This window comes from Ambystoma mexicanum, chromosome 7q (assembly GCF_040938575.1).
Source record: "Ambystoma mexicanum isolate Mex_15411 chromosome 7q, UKY_AmexF1_1, whole genome shotgun sequence".
Classification (NCBI taxonomy): domain Eukaryota; kingdom Metazoa; phylum Chordata; class Amphibia; order Caudata; family Ambystomatidae; genus Ambystoma; species Ambystoma mexicanum.
The window spans coordinates 1,098,986,281-1,099,004,525 of NC_090941.1; positions in this window are offsets into that span (position 1 = coordinate 1,098,986,281).

Consider the following 18,245-nt stretch of genomic DNA (forward strand, 5'->3'; position numbering starts at 1 on the left):
GAATTCATGGACAGGGTCCTCAGAGGGTTTGGGCTGGGGGAATTCTTCTGCAGTTATGTTAGAGTAACGTATAAAGACATATTCAGTTCAGTCATGGTGAATGGTTGGAAAACAGACCCCTTTCCAGTAAAGTCTGGGGTTAGGCAGGGCTGTCCTCTCTCGCCCCCTCTGTTTGTTTGCATTTTAGAGCTCTTGGCGGAGTACATCCGGAATAACCCAGACATCAGAGGCATCCCGGCACCAGGAGACGTGAGAAGAGAGGTGAAGTGTTCTCTCTACATGGATGACGTCACCCTCTTCTTTGCAGACAGTCACTCGGTGTCAGAGCTTCTGAGGACCTGCGAAGACTTTGGCCAGGCATCGGGTGCAAAGATAAATGCAGCAAAATCCCAAACCATGCTGTTTGGACACTGGGATAGCAACCAGGAGCCCCTTCCCTTCCCAATCGAGAAGGATTTCATCAAGATCCTTGGGGTCTGGTATGGGAAGGAGGGTGCAGCGCTGAAAAGCTGGAAGGAACGCCTGGCCAAGGTAAAACAGAAACTGGGTCTCTGGAGTCTCCGCAAACTGAGCATGGAAGGGAAGGCTCTGGTGCTGAGAAATGATGCGCTGCCTGTCCTGCAGTATGTGGCCCAAGCGTGGCCCCTCCAAGCCAGTGAGGTGCGGGCCATCAACGCCATGGTCTTCCACTTTGTCTGGGGCTCAAAGATGGACAGAGTTAAGAGATCATCCATGTACAAGGAACCGCCCAAAGGAGGGAAAGGAATCCCGGACCTCCCTACAAGACTGCGGGCCTGCTTCGCCTGCACCTGTGTCAGGTTTTCCCTGGGCAACGCCAACAAGACCCACTCAGCCTACCTCCTTTTCCGCTTCTTCCTCACACCAACATGGAGGAGGCTAGGCTGGGACAAGTGGGAAAACACGGCCCCGTACAACTGGACGCTCCCCTGGTACTACAGGGAGATGGAAAAGTTCATTGCAGATTTTGGCCTTCAGGGGGTGGTGCCTGCATTGTGGAACCCAAGGACAATCCACAACCTGATCAGGCCCCAAGACACCACAGACCCCATTGAGGACCTGCCAGCGGCCACAGTTACCCAGGTGTGGGAAAATGTGGCATCAAACAAACTCCTGAATATTCACAAGGACATCGCCTGGCTGACGGTGAGGGGGGCACTATCTGTGCGAGCATTCATGAACAGTCGGGGCCTCTGCCCACCCATGAGCTGCCCAAGGGGGTGCCCGGCAGAGGAAACAGCGTACCACCTCTTCTGGGCATGCCCCTTTGCAAGGAAACTGCGCAGGGCCCTGAACACTGAGTTGAGTGCTCACATCCCGCCCCAAGACATTATACACCAATCTGTGCTGTATGGACTCTTTGCACAGACCCACATAGTAGAGGCAATCCAGAACTGCTGGAGGATCCTCTGCTGCCTGAAGGACATTCTCCTCTACGCAAGGAAACGCCTGGTCCTCAATGATGAGCTGCTGACAACCGAAGCCTGCCGCAGGATGGTCCACGGCCTGCTAAGAGACTACGAAATCAAGGACAGCCTGGAAGATGGGGGACCTGAGTAAAACCCCCAGCCCAGGCAATCATCCAAAAAAAAAAACAAAAAAAAAGGAACTCTTAGCGTACTCAGGCAAAACACGAACATTTTGTAAACCACAGACTCTGAACAGAAAATATATATGTACCCACCCAAATGCCCAAAGTAAAATTGAAACTACCCCTTCTGCTTTGAGGGGGGAATGTAATTGCCACCAAAGTCTTCTTACTGAATTGAATTTATTACCCTTGTATCATCTTTAAGCACTTAATAAAGATATTTTTACAAAAAAAAAAAAAAGGCTAACATGGTTGAATTTACTCAAGAACAGCTTGTTCTTCTTATGGTCCACACAAGGCAGAGGGCCTTGCAGGCAAATGGATAGGACCCTTCAAAGGTTTGGGTAAATGTGGAGAGGTGAACTATCTGGTGGACTTAGGCAATCCTAAGGAGGCTCCCAGAGTCTTTCACACCAACCGTTTGAAGGCATATGTCTCTAGACCTGACATAGGAGCGTTGCTTCTAGCTTCAGCTCAGGATGAGGAGGAGAGTGAACATCTGCCTGACCTCCTCAGAGGTTTACCTTTAGATGAACAATTGGAAGGAGTTAATCTCTCTTCCAGTCTCACATCTGACCAGCAGGATGAGTGCAAGGTACTGTTAAATCAGTTTGCCTCCCTGTTCTCACTTTCACCAGCCTTGACCCCTTGGGGCCAGCATGATATTCTCACTGGTGACTGTTTGGCTGTCAAGAGCAGGGGTTACAGAATGTCTGACACTGTAAGAACCCATATAAGGAATGAGGTCAGCAAAATGCTTGATCTCGGGGTTATGAAGCCCTCTACTAGCCCATGGTCTAGTCCAGTTGTTCTAGTACCAAAGGCAGGATCCAAGGAGTTGAGATTCTGCGTGGACTATAGAGCTCTAAATGCAGTCACTAAGACTGATGCCCATCCTTTACCAAGGACAGATGAGCTGGTGGACAAACTTGGTGCAGCCAAGTACCTCAGCACATTTGACCTAAGGTCAGGCTATTGGCAAATAGCCCTGACAGGCCATGCCAAGAAGAAAACTGCATTCTCCGCCCCAGCAGGCCTCTACCAATTCAAGGTAATGCCTTTTGGACTAAAGAATGCACCTGCTACATTTCAGAGGATGGTCAATCAAGTTCTGAATGGGATGGAGGACTTCTGCATGGCATACTTGGATTGCATTGCAGTGTTCAGCCCTACATGGAAAGAACATATTGATCACCTAGGATATGTATTGCAGGCTTTGGAACAGGCCCATCGGACCATAAAGGCAAGTAAATGTCAAATTGGTCAGAGTTCAGTGGTCTACCTTGGACATGAGATAGGAGGAGGTGAAATAAGGCCATTGCCTAGCAAAGTACAAGCTGTACAAAACTGGGCCACCCCTACTCCTCAATCCCAAGTCAGAGCATTCTTAGGTCTCACTGGGTATTACAGGGACGTCATAGAGAACTGTGGGACCATAGCTTCGGACTTGAATGTCATCTCCTCTCCCAAATTACTTAAATAGGTCAAGTGAATGAGGAGTGCAATCAAGCCTTTGAAAGTATGAAGAAAGTCCATTGACAAGCTCCAGTCCTAAGAGCTCCTGACTACCACCAACCCTTCATTGTACAGACTGATGCTTCTAATGTAGGTATAAGTGCAGTCCTTAGTGAACTGGATGAGAAAGGTAGGGAGCACCCCATTTGTTTCATCAGCAGGAAGTTAAAGGATCCTGAGACAAGGTGGGCAACAATAGAACGTGAATGTTTTGCTATTGTGTGGTCACCAAAGAGGTTTAGACCATACTTGTATGGATCTACCTTCATTATTCAGACTGACCACCAACCCTTGAGATGGCTGATACACACGAAAGGGGAAAACCCAAAGTAGCTCAGATGGTCAATCTGCCTGCAAGGATTTGATTTTTCCATTGAGCACAGAGCAGGAAGTCACCACCAAAATGCTGATGGTCTCTCTAGGATGTTTATAACCGACTAGAGGTATGACAACCATCCAGGAGTGGATTAAATCCTCCTGTCCCTTAGTCTGGGGCAGAGGTGTATTAGGGAGAATGCTCATTTTATGGCTAATTTCCCTCACCTAGTGAGTCCCCCAGCAGCTTTGCTGGATTTCTGGAGTTTATTTTTTCCACTTGGTAAGAGTGTGAGCTTTTCCCCCACTCTTACACATGTTTTGCCATGTGTATTTCCTCTGTTTTGGTGATTGTGGACTCTGGAGTACACCACTTCAGTAGCCCCCTTCTTTTGTGTGTTACACAGCACCTTCAGTGCAGTGACACAGGGTTGTCTTTTAGACTTCCCACCGACTCCATTTCTGGGGCTGACTACTGTCCCCCAGAAAAGGGTACAGTTGCCATTAACTTTACTTAGTCATTTAACCACATATCCAGTACACCCCATCTTACATGGAGTAGTGGAAAGGGTTACTCCTTAGCCCTTTTTATCTGTACCTCCTAGCGCTTTGTTTTGCTCTTTTAACATTTAGACTTGGCTGGTGCCAGTGGTATCTACCCTAACCTTTCTACCGCGTTTATACCATTACCGTGGTAATGTTTTAGGCTATTATATTAGCCTTGAACATAAACCTGCTTGCCCAAATACTCTTTCTTTTGGCTCTGGTCAGGTTTATTCACCATTTCTTTTTGTTAAAGTCCTTTGTGTGTTTTACTTTGCGCGGCAAACCTGGTTTGCCTCCTTTGTTCACTGTATTTTGGTGGGCTTCTGCTCAGAAGCCCTCCTCAAGGCGCCTGGGTTTCTAGGTGGGCTGAATGTGAGGGAGGGGTGTAGTCACCCCCTGCACAGGGTATCCTAGGATACCCAAGTTGCACTTTGCCATGATTGGCTGAGGTGGTTGTCTGGGCTGGACAACCCCCCTGCTGTGTGATTGACAGCCAGGCTGTGTGAATGGGGGAATTTCGCATAAAAGGCAGGTCTCTTGGGCTGGAAGTCAGAGTCGCCACTGGAACTACAAGGAACCGAAGAGAAGCGGAGAAGAAGATGGCTGCTGCAACTACCCCATCCCGGTGAAGCCCTGCTGCAGTCCTGAGCTATCTACCCTTCGACGACCAGAGAAGATCCAGTCCGGAGTCTTCTTCCCTTGAGCTTGGTGGGGTCAACCAGCTCATCTTCCACAATCAGAGGATCCTCTTCGTGGTCGAAATCGCTGCACACTGCTGTAGTGGTCCAGACAGCTACCTGAAGAGCCTCTCCTCTTTTAAAGGAGCACACCTTTTATTCACAGTCGCTGCTGCTGGCTTCATCCCTGTGTGGTGCAGACCCTGTTAGGCAGAATCCTGTGCAGTTCCCTTAGAGAGCACTACAGAAGATTAAGACTACAGGTATGAGCAATAAATCCCCTTTGGTATCAGTCTGTACCACAAAGATTTAGTTGGTAGCTGTGGCTGAGCAGTCAGACTTAGCTCAAGAGGGAGATGAGCAGTATTCAGGGTTTACACAATAGGACTATAATACTATGGAACAAGGAAACACTGACCAAAGCTTTGTATTAAAAAGAATATACATATTTATTTTTCACAATTCTAAGTTAACACATTAATCACAGTTATTAAAGCAAGTTAAAATCAATCAAGAAAAGTATACACAATTCCCTAGTTTAAATTGTAGACAAGTTTGAGCAGGAGTGAAAATGGAGCAAAACGGCACAGTGAAAACCAAACACAAATGGCACTGTAGTAATTTCTCACAAGGGAGGGAAAGCACAAGTTATGCAGGAATATATTCTTAGACACCTTAGCAACACTTCCCATAAGTTTGTGAACAAGTTTAGGCAAGGCAGTACTTTAGCATGTATAATACTTAAATGAAAACCGAGCAAAATGGCACTTCACAAGTTTTAAAAGTGGGAAGAAGAAGGTTGTTATAAGAAGTGGGTGCACCAACACAGTTCTAGTTGAGAAGCAATCTAGAGAAGGCAGTTCTAACAAATTCAGCCAGAGTCAGTAGGCCTGTGCCAGAGTCAGTGGTACAGGGCAAGGGCCCATAAGCAAAATGTTCTTGTAGCTGCAGTCAAGTCTTTGTTAAACGATTCAAAAAGGTGGATGCAGAAGGTGAAAGACAATGTCAAAAGAGAGGGGCGGCCAACCCAACAGGTAGGTAAAGGATTTAAAACACCTTTAGCACTACCACCCGGAAAGGGAGGCCTAGCGGAACAAAGTACCTTGAAATCTAGAAGAGGCTCCTGCGGTGGCAGTTGTTCCTGGCAGTTCCTGCAGTTCGGGAGATCCAGCAGAGGAAGAGGGGCTCTCGTCGTGGAGGAAGGTTCGAGTTACTGCACTGCCCAGGGATGAAACCAGCTACGGTGGTGCCCAACGAATAAAAAGGTACTCTCCTTTGAATCGCGGTCCGGGTGGACGGGTGACAGGCTATCCGGTCTCCGAGTGCAGGGTACTGGTGATTCGACCAAGGCAGGTCCAGGAAGGCGATTGGCAAAGTGGTTTGCCGCACCAGCTCAAGGGAAGAAGATCTTCATTCTGCATTCTTGCAGATGAAGATCTTCTCTCGTCGTGTGGAGAAAAGTGGTGAGATGCTGCAGCAGGGCTTCATCGGTGGTTCAGTTGTTGCAGATGTCTTTGGCTTCTCTCCTCTTCGGCTTCTTAGTTTCAGTGGTGACGTCTTGCTCTTCCAGTCCTCAGGACCCTGCTTTTATGCAAAAAGATCCCCATTCATACAGCCTAGCTGTCACTCACACAGTGGAGTGGTCATCCTGGCGGGAGACCCTCCAGCCTATCATGGCAGAGTGCGACATGGGTTGCTGAGGCAACCCTGTCCAGGGGTCCTACTCCCCCTCCCACACAATGGATCCACCCCAAACCCAGTGGCGTCGAAAGGAGGGCTTCTTGGCAGAAGCCCGCCAAAAGGACAAACAAAGGATCCCCGACCTGGGTTAGGAGTTTAGAGAAAGACACGAGAAAGAATTTATATCAAAGTTCTGGCAAATAAAACCTACCGGAGTAAAGTTCATATAAAAATAAACCGGCGGTATGTTAGAGGCTGTCAATAAATGTGGTAGCCTCGAAAAATGGGAAAATCCCATAGGGAAATATTCGCGGTCGAATATTTTTGGTAGTAACCACTGCCACCAGCCAGAATCTTTTGAGAGATTGACTGTACGGTACCCTCTCGAAAATGAACATAAGGGAAAAACTATGAACCCTTGCCAGTACCTCGATAGTAAGATGGGCTGTACTGGATTTGTTCATAAAGATTGACTAGTAAAGTCAATGGGGACTTTACATGTCCCGGGAGACAGTAGTCAGTCCCAGGGTATGGAGTCTATGTTTGGGGGTCGCTACGACACCCCTGTGTCACTGCACGGAGGGTGCTGTGTAACACATGTGCATAAAGATGGTTGCTATAGGTGAGAGAAAAGATCCCATAGGCATTAAACACAAAAATAGCCTAGAACACACATAGCAAAAATGTCTAAGAGTGGGAAAAAGGGTCACACTCTTAGCAGGAGAAAAAAACAAACCCTTCAAATCCAGCAAAGCTGCTGGGGGACTCTATAGGTAAGGGAAATTAGCCATAGAATGAGAATTCTCCCTAGCAGACCCCTCCAGACGTCCTCCTTCTTGCCGAAGCTCCAGGAACCGTGGGTCTGCAGGAAACTACCAGGAACAACTGCCTTGGCACCAGCTTCTCCCTTGAATAAGGTACTGTGTTCTGCTTTGAGGAACTAGGGTAAATCCCTTTTCTCCTCTTCCAAGGTTTGTCCTTATCTTCCGTCCTTCTTATAACTTTTGCTTCCTCTGTTGACAATATCTAAGTACTCCTGGCAACGTTGAATCTTGAACTGTCCGACTATGTGATCCTCGACAACAGGAACCCGGCTCCACTGGACACTGGCTCCGGCCTATTGACTCTTGTATTTCTGTCAACAAGTGTTCTCTGATTCTGTCTGCCTTGACAAAAGTATTGCCTATGATTTTTTCCCCCAACTCTCTCTGATTAACTCAGGTGCTAAGTGTGTTTGTACCCCGGTAACATTTCTTCCCGCCGATACGCGTATCTTTAGTAAGACCGAACTGTCATTACTGTCAAAAAGTGATTGCATATTTATTCCCGGTAACGTCTTTTGTTTCACAACGCCGGTCTGCTAAAACATAGGGTACTTACCTTGAGTTATACTGTACCAAGTGAATTGGTTGTGTGTAGTGTATTTTACGTGTGGTTTTGAATTTATAGAAGTGTTGTGTTTTATAACAGATGGTATAAAAATGAATGTACTTATATTTTTTTACCTGAAACCTTGAGTCAGTGTTTGCTTGAGTCACAGTAATTGTGGTCCTTTGTGTAATCTCTGCTACTGCTCATATACTCTTGAGATAAGTCTGACTGCTCCGCTACTGCTACCACTCTTTCTGTGTAGTACAGGCTTGTACCAAAGGTGAACTTGTATTACCACTTGTAGTCTTAATTGTGTGTAGTGGTCCCTAAGGCTTATCCCGACTTTACTCCCCACCCTCAACATGCTCCCTGACAATACGGAACCCTGAGACCCGTAAGAACAGCTTACAAAGATTGCCTCTCTGTCCCTAAATTCAATCGCTTCACAATAGGGGGCAACAGCTTCCCGGTGAAAGCAGCTAAACTGTGGGACTCCCTACCTCCCACTCTGAGAATGGACCTGCCCTACCATAACTTCCGGACTAACGTTGTCCTTTGGTTGAAAACGTAGGATCATTAAACGTAACATGTTGACAGGTCCTACAGACCTGGAAACGTAGGATCATTAAACGCAACATGTTTACAGGTCCTACCACGAGGAGCACCACCCCTCCACCTCACTGTCTATCTGTACATACTTTAGCTAACTTTTACTGGCTTATACTTCCAATGCTAGTAAGTGGTCTGCTTGTTCCAGTATTCCCTCTTTCTACTTATATTGTACCCATATTTGTATGTATGTATATAATCCTGCTATAACTGTATGTATGTATATAACCTCGCTGTTGTAACTAAGCTTCGCATATACATGTAACTGCTGCACCCTGTTACCTCAGGGTATGATCGCACATTATAAATAATAAAACAAACAAACAAACAAATAAGGGCACTGCACAGGATTCTGCCTAACACTCACCCCCATAGGTATCATCTTATTCATGTGTGTTACACAGCACCCTCAGTGCAGTAACACAGGGGTGTCATAGTGTGAAAAAAAGAGAAAATATCGAGGCTGAGTACCCCAAAAGGAAATACACCGAACACGGGTTAAAAAGGACCATACAAAGATCTTTATTTTATACTGAACAGTTTCAAAGGACAAAGCAACATATAGCTATTGGCCCTCAGTACAACACAGCGAACTCCAGCGTGGTTCGGGTTGCTCAGTGAGTGGGACTGTACATTAGAATAGTCGCACTTTATATACCTTTGAAAACATGATGTTCAATCCTTCTGTAAGTTAATATTGGTTAATACATTACGGATCTAGGATTCGTGGCGAGTTCGTACATCTGTACATTTAGGGTTTACCTTTAATGTATTCACTAACAAGCCTTTATAGTAACAGTATATCTTAGGATTTCACGTTGAGCCTTCTCAAACAGTTTTATACAATGTAGTCAAACAAGTGTTCACATTTCAGTATTTGAATACATTGTGTTTAACATATTCTTGCGGATTAGCTTCGTTGGCGCAAGTAATCCTCTACACACAGGTCAGCGAAGGACAAGGTCTCAGTTCATGACCCCAACATGGAGCCTGCAGGCAAGTTACACATTAGTTTGTACACAGAGGTCAAGACGGCCATGTTACATTCGGAATGACACTGTTCACCATTTTAGCTCAAAGGGTGACTTTACGGAGAGAACCTAAAATGGTGGATAGACCTAAAATGGCGGTTTACATTAACTCTAAGGTCAAGACCTTGTAACGCGGATTTCTTCGCAAGTGGCTTATAAGCAACTTGGCGTAGACCAATACATATATATTCATCATAATAGGAGGCACGATATAATTTCCCGTTCGACAAACCCTCCTTTTGGCCTATGTCAAGTGCTAAAAACTACTTCTAATCCTTTTGCGAACAACTCCATGTCTCATTGTCCATGCACCCTGAATCACTATCGGAAATATCTATTGCCATTAGATCGTCTATAAGGATTTCTTTTAACACATATTCTTTGGAGCTCTTATCTGGGGCATGTACCTTATGTCCTATTGTACCTATTGCCTGTGTGCAACATCCACCTAGCATCGAACATATACTAGGTAAACACTGGATACAACAGCAAAGAAGCAACAAAATTCCCAAAATTATCAGTAAGACCGAAAGCACCTTCCAACCCCAAGATCACAAGAAGTCCCAGAACCAAGCGCTAAGATCCCAGTTTCCCTCGGGAACATGCACTTCTGAACTAAGGACGTGCAGATTCTGTATTGCCTTGAAGATAGTTAGGGAGGAATCGGTACGAAAACACAGCAAGCAGATCCCACTAATTTACACACTCCACCACATTCAGCCAGAATGACATCTAATGCCATTCGGTTCTGAAGTGCTACTAATCTTATTGCTTTTTGCTCTAATGTCATATTATAGAGTATGTCCATGGTCCGGTTGATGGTTCTCTCCAGTACTCTCGCTAGTCTTCTGATGTCCTCGGAATTCGCTATCTGCCCCCAAAATGGCACGAATGATTTCGCTACATCTCCCAGAACCTGTGCTGGAGTGTCACCATTTTCTCGTCCGCCGTGGACGAGCCTTTGAAACCTCTACAGTACTAGCTATGAATACCCCGGGTAACAGGATCCCTAAATAACAAGTTCCCTGCCAATCCCTGGGTAACCATGGAAATGCTACATTACCGCAAACAAAGTAGACAGGTTCGCCTACATACAAAGGTCTGTCTTCCCCAGTCAAATTCGCAATGTTGGCGCAACCTTTAAAATCTCCCATTGACTGAGTACCATTCCTCTGTATGCAGAAAGAAACTGAATCGGGGCCATGGTTAACAGCGTAAGATGGAGGCATGGCATCCTTATTGCCTATTGGAGCAATCTTGAAGGAAATCAAAGATTGAAACGGACGAGACAGTCTATTAGAGGGCCTAATAGAAGCAACGTTAGGCTTTCTTCTATTTGCGAAAAGTGAGCATCCTAGGGGAGTCAGAACACATTTCTCAAAACTATTCAAATTAGTACCATCAAAGTTCCCAGAGATGCTATCGTTCCAACGGCCAAAGAACAGTGCTCTAAGAGAAGCATAACAAGCAGTTGTCAAAGGTAAAGGATGAATATACCCCTTATCCTCATGTTGCGGTAAATGCGAGCAGACCCAACATTGGACCTATTAAAAATGGCATGTGTAGCATTCATGATAAGTAACAAGGTATTGTTGTAATATCTTTGTCTATGCTGGGTGTCTCTAGGAGACAGAGTATGCAAATGCACGAAGGGAGTATAAACAGTGGGTACATTTTCAGTCGGTAACAAGGTCTCTAATGGATGTACTTCCTTGAGATGCCAAAAGCCTAAGACAGTGACTATTATAAAACCAATTATCATTATAAAAAAACAGCAATACGTTTTCGGGGCCCAAACAATTTGTCAATTTTCCTGGCTGGTCACATGATCATTTATCAGTCTGGTACGAGCCGTAGCGGTTGCAGGCATGGCAGTCTTCAAACGGAAAACCCAATGTTTTTTTCTGGCGACCTCCAGGCCGAGCGGCTTCTTTGTCCTTCCACAACCCTAGCCAACAGAATACCCTTTTTTCAAACAATTATTTTGGCCAAAAGCAAGCCCTTGATTATTTTCCCTTCCGTCTTCAGATGCACAGCCAAACCATGCCGTAGGTCTATTTCCTTGGACGTAAATTGTACCTTGTAGTCCCTGGTACTGATTGATCAGAGAACAATGTGTTGTCACTTCCCATTGGAAGCGCAGCATATCAAGAGCAAGTGAAGATGCAAGATCCGGAACAACAGTTCCCGGAAGCAAAACTTTTCGAGAGTGTGGAGACAAAATGACTGGTTCCCCAGGCCTCACGGGCTCAGAGAGATTCTCAGATGCACTCTCAATGCTATTTACTGCTTCGGGATCGTTGGTTGCAGCGTTAGCGAGGGGTTCTGTTTCTTCTGTATCGTATGGCACTGGGTGAGGAATTCTCTTGACGTGCGTCGCGTGGATCCAGTTTTTTCTGCCTGCGACACGCACCGCCGTCTGTGTGACCAGCAGGACCTGGAAAGGCCCCGCCACCGAGGTGCAAGGCAAGAAGAACGCTCAAATGCCTTGGTTAACACCCAGTCTCCGGGCCGAATGCTGTTGCCAGGGCCCTCGTATCGGACAGGTAAAGCCTCTCGCACCTGGTGATAAATCAAATACAGGTTTTTAGTCAACTGGCTACAGTCATCTGAAAGAAGTACATTTTCAACATTCCTTAAAGACCGACATTTTGGAAGGTTCAAAATATTGGCAGGTCTCCCCATTACCACCTCAAATGGAGAGAGCCCAGTCTCAGTTTGAGGGGTTGTACGCATGGCTAGCAACACGATCGGTAAGGTGTCCGGCCATTTTAGTTGGGTGCCGGCGCACGTCTTAGCGAGCTTGTTCTTGATGATACCGTTGTGTCTTTCTACTAGTCCGGCACTCTGAGCGTGTCTGGCCGAATGGAACCGTTTGTCGATCTGCAATGCCGCACATATCTGCAGAATTACAGCAGTGACAAAATGTGGGCTATTGTCCGACCAGATGACTCTTGGTAGCCCGAACCTGGGAAAATACTCCTTTAACATGGTTTTTGCAGTAGTCATGGCTGTAGCGTCTTTGACAGGGAAAGCTTCGACCCATTTGCTGAAAGCACAGATGACAACTAACACATATTTCAGGTTATTACACCGTTCCATCTCAATAAAATCAAAGCGAATAACCTCAAAGGGGACAGAAGGTGGTCCAAAACTTCCCCTCGGAGTTGATGTTCCCTTTCCCACATTGTGCTGTGAACTGATCATGCAGTCTTGAACATAGCGCTGAGCTATTTTAGAGATTTTGTCATTCGCCCAAACCTCCTTCAACATTTTTGTAACCTTCTGGGCACATATATGTGTAGGGCCATGAGCCATGACGACCATCATCATCACGTATGCATCAGGAAGTAGCTATTTCCCTTCATCATCGAGTTTCCCCCAGCCTTCAGCCCATTTCTTGGACTCTTCTAATGTGTCATCGGCTAGGATATCAACACCCTCATCCATTGTATAGGCATTTACAGTCTCCCTTGAAACATGCATTTCTGCAGAGAAATTGGTGGCAGTCTGCTTAGCTATCTGATAATTGAAAGCATTCCCTTTTCCTATATCATCTATAATCTTTCAATGTGCTGCACATTTCACGACAGCTGAGTAGGGAGTGCAAGCGCGGAGAGCAGTTGTACTATTAGGGAGCCATGCTGAATCTTTGTACCCTGTGAAGTGAAGAACCCTATTTCTGACCAAAGTCTCCCAAAGTTGTGAACCACCTCAAAGGCATACTGACTATGAGTATATATGTTTACTGTAAGCCCTTCGGAAAGTTCACAGCTCGGGTAAATGCTATAATCTCTTCGGCCTGCGCGGAGTTATGTGTGATTATCTTGGTTTCCACGACCGTGCTCAATGTAGTGATTGCATAAGCACCTATGGATGTACCATCCGGGAGTTTGAAGCAGGAGCCATCACAAAACAGCTCCCCTTGTGGATTGTTCAAAGGAGTGTCTTTTAGATCAATTCTACCCTTTGTCTCTTGTTTGGTAGTATGCAGACAGTCATGTGACTCTTCGTCACTGCAAGCAGTACCTTGCGTGAAAGGTAAGAGTTCAGCCGGATTAAGAACACAACACCTCTTATTTTGTATGTGAGGAGCGAACGAGGTCAATTCATATCTCGTCAACCGTGCGGAAGTGAGGTGTTGCGTTTGAGTTCTGTTCAGTAGAACATCTACAGAGTGAGGCACCATCAGGGTTAGATCATGGCCTAGGACCATTCCCTCACTCTGTTTTACAGACGCAGCAGCAGCAGTGACAGCTCGCAAACATCTTGACAAAGCGCATGCTACAGGATCAAGGGCAGAAGAAAAGTAGCCGCATGGCCTATTCTTCCCTCCATGGTCCTGCGTTAATACAGCCAAAGCACATCCATCACATTCATGCACAAACAACACAAAGGCCTTTTCATGGTTTTGTGTGCCCAAAACCGGTGTCGAGCACAATGCAGTCTTGAGCAGATCAAATGATTGCTGGTGTTCCGCGTTCCACGGCAATGACGGAGAAATGCCCTTCTTCGTCAAAGCCACCATCGGCTTAATCACTAGTGAGAGGTTTGGGATCCACAACCTACAGTAAGAAGCCATACCTATCAAGGCTCTAACTTCCTTCTGTGTATTTGGGACAGACATGCCAGAAATGAGTTTTATCCTTTCAGGTGTCAATCTTCTTCCCTCCTTTTAAAGGAGATAGCCTAAATAGGCGACCTCCTGACAACAATATTGAAACTTTTTAAGCGAAGCTTTGTGACCATGTTTAGCCAGGTGTATAAGCAACAAGACAGTGCCCTCCTTACAAGTGCTCTCTGAGTCGGCAGCTAAAAGCAAGTCATCAACATACTGAAGCAATGTAAAAGTAGAGGGCAACTCAAGAGCATCAAGCTGTTATTTCAAAGCCCTACTGTAGATGCTAGGACTTTCCGTGTAACCTTGAGGTGCACAGGTAAAGGTGAACGAGCGCCCCCCTAAGGTGAACGCGAACAAGTATCTACTGTCCTTGTGTATAGGAATACTGAAGAAAGCATTCTTCAGATCCACAACACTAAAGTAAGTAGCTGAAGCCGGAATCATAGTTAATATTGTCGTCACATCAGGCAAATTGGAAATTGTGGAGCAACGACCTTATTACTGGCACGTAAATCAATTATGAAACAAAATGGAATTGCATTACCGCCTTTCTTGTACACGGGCAAAATTGGACTATTGCACAAACTACCTGCAATTTCCTCAATCACCTCTCGATGCACAAAATCGGAAACGATGCATTTCAAAGCTAGCTCGCCCTCAACTGAAATCTTATATTGAGGAATATGTGGCAGCTTTACTCCATGTTTCAAGACTATTTTAACAGGCTCGATCTGCAAAACACCGACATCATTGTCGTCAATTGCCCATAAACACTCTGGTACATCACTGAATTCTGGCGGCAAAGGTCTGGTTAAGAATTGTGAGACGGAAAGTTGCTGTGGTGAAATCGTCAAACGCACTCCATCAGAAGAACAATGAATTACCGCATTTAATTCTTTCAACAGATTCAACGCCAGCAAATTCTCTCCACAATTCAAAGTCAAAAGGAATGGACAGTGGTTTGTGAAGGGACCCAAAGAAATAGGTACCGGCGAAGAAACTGGGCAGACAACTGGTGTGCCAGAAAACCCTACAGAAACATTGGTTTTCCCTGACAGTGGAATTTTTGGAACCCGAGAATGATCAATGGAACACTTCTGTGCTCCAGTATCTATCAAGAACAGATGTTTCCTATTTCCCACTATCATTTCAACGTAGGGACCTTTCTGATTAACGGGAATAGGCCTTGGTTCCAAACCCTGCTTCGTGCAATCATAACGAAACAGAATTTCGTCAAAAGGAAGTTCTTCAGAGAGGTAAGCAGCAGAAGGATGATCGAATATGTTTCTAGTATCCACACTTGGAGCCTGATTATCTTGCAAAAAAGGTTGCTGTGGATCCTGTGCAAACTGACCTCTACCATGGCCCCCCGCACCCGGGCGACCTCTGGATCGTCTACCCATATTTCCTAATGTGTTAATCGACCTTTGTCGAAGGACGGGGCATTGTGCACGCCAATGACCCTCTTGCCGACAATAGGCACACTGGTTAATGTTCACGGGACCCAAGGGCACATTTCCTTGCGGAACATACTGACCTCTAATCTGTGAACTACCCCCTCTAAGGCCTCTAACAATTTGCTGTAATAATACTTTAGTCTTTAAATCACCTCTTCTCTTCTCTTTCCTTTTCATTATTCACACGATTCTCATAGTACTGAGCCATGTGCAGTACTTCTGATTGAGACTTCGCCTGCCAAGTGCTCTCAGAAGACATAGGGGGTAATTCATAGAATTTAGCGCACAAGTGGCGCACGCGGCTGGCGCACAGTGTGCGCGTGCAAATCTCTGCACCAGCCGCGTGCGCTAAAATCCATTTCGGCGCACAGCGTATTCATGGATTTTAGCTACCAAAACCAGCCGTGGCGCACAGTGGCGCAGCGACCCTGCAGCAGCGCCAGTTACGCCCCCAAGAACGCCCCTTGCGCAGGGAAAAGCCATCAAAATCTCCAATCAAGCGCAAAGGGCTGCGTTAACCCTGTACCAGCACGGCAAGCTGGAAACGTGTATTACTGGGGTTCGCAAGAAGTTTCACACGCAATACGCCCTGTGCGAGTGGGGTACGTGTATTACTGGGGTTCGCGGGAAGTTTCACACGCGATTGGCCCTGTGCGAGTGGTGTACGTGTATTACTGGGGTTCGCAGGAAGTTTCACACACGATTGGACCTGTGCGAGTGGGGTATGTGTATTACTGGGGTTCGTGGGAAGTTCCACACACGATTGGCCCTGTGCGAGTGGGGTACGTGTATTACTGGGGATCGCGGGAAGTTTCACACGCGAAAGGGCCTGTGCGAGTGGGGTACGTGTATTACAGGGGTTCGCGGGAAGTTACACACGCGAAAGGGCCTGTGCGAGTGGGGTACGTGTATTACTGGGGTTCGCGGGAAGTTTCACACGCGAAAGGGCCTGTGCGAGTGGGGTACGTGTATTACTGGGGTTCGCGGGAAGTTTCACATGCGAAAGGGCCTGTGCGAGTGGGGTATGTGTATTACTGGGGTTCACGGGAAGTTTCACACACGAAAGGGCCTGGGCAAGTGGGGTACGTGTATTACTGGGGTTCGTGGGAAGTTTCACATGCAAAAGGGCCTGTGCGAGTGGGGTACGTGTATTACTGGGGTTCGCGGGAAGTTTCACACGCGAAAGGGCCTGTGCGAGTGGGGTATGTGTATTACTGGGGTTCGCGGGAAGTTTCACACGCAAAAGGGCCTGTGCGAATGGGGTACGTGTATTACTGGGGTTCGCGGGAAGTTTCACATGCGAAAGGGCCTGTGCAAGTGGGGTACGTGTATTACTGGGTTTCGCGGGAAGTTTCACACGCGAAAGGGCCTGTCCGAGTGGGGTACGTGTATTACTGGGGTTCACAGGATGTTTCACACGCAAAAGGGCCTGTGCGAGTGGGGTACGTGTATAACTGGGGTTCGCGTGAAGTCTCACACGCGATTGGATCCGGGTACGTGTATTTCGGGGGTGCGCGGGAAGTTTCACACGCGATTGGCCCTGTGCGAGCGGGGTACGTGTATAACTGGGATTCGCGTGAAATCTCACACGCGATTGATCCGAGTACGTGTATTTCGGGGGTGCGTGGGAAGTTTCACACACGATTGGCCCTGTGCGAGCGGGGTACGTGTATAACTGGGGTTCGCGTGAAGTCTCACATGCGATTTGAGCAGGGTACGTGTATTTCGGGGGTGCGCGGGGAGTCCTACATGTGAATTGGCAGTGTGGGTCCTCCCAGGTGTTCCCTCTACACCCTCCACAGCCCCTGCAGGCAGCCTACACCACAGGGGACTACCCTGCACCCCTGGTCATGTCCCGCAGGCAGCCCATCCACCATGGGCATGCCCCCCAGCCAAGCCACATGTCAGCTTGCACTACTGATCACCAACTCATGGCCCCCACTCATGTCCCACTCATGTCCCCCTGCACTCCCACCCCCCAGCAGTGCGGGGCACCTGCCAGCAGGCCTCCACTCATGTCCCACTCATGCCCCCTGTACCCCCACCCCCCAGCAGTGCGGGGCACCTGCCAGCAGGCCCCCACTCATGTCCCACTCATGTCCCCATGCACCCCCACCCCACAGCAGTGCGGGGCACCTGCCAGCAGGCCCCCACTCATGTCCCACTCATGTCCCCCTGGACCCCCAAGCCCCAGCTGTGCAGGGCACCTGCCAGCAGGCCCCCACTCATGTCCCACTCATGTCCCCCTGTACGCCCAGCAGTGCAGGGCACCTGCCAGCAGGCCCCCACTCATGTCCCACTCATGTCCCCCTGCACCACCATCCCCCAACAGGGCGGGGCACCTGCCAGCAGGCCCCCACTCATGTCCCACTCATGTCCCCCTGCACCCCCACCCCCCAGCAGTGCGGGGCACCTGCCAGCAGGCCCCCCCTCATGTCCCACTCATGTCCCCCTGCACCCCCACCCCCACCCCCCAGCAGTGCGGGACACCTGCCAGCAGGCCCTCACTCATGTCCCACTCATGTCCCCCTGCACCCTCACCCCCCAGCAGTGCGGGGCACCTGCCAGCAGGCCCCCACTCATGTCCCACTCATGTCCCCCTGCACCCCCACCCCCCAGCAGTGCAGGGCACCTGCCAGCAGGCCCCCACTCATGTCCCCCTGCCCCCACGTCATGACGATCCTCAATCATGGCCCTTATGGCCAGCCTCCCCAGCCCAAAGACCCAACCAAGTATTGCATCCACCCACATAGAAAAGGCAATTACATGATACAACCCCAAAGGCAAGTAAGTAAATGAACACATGTCCGTCAC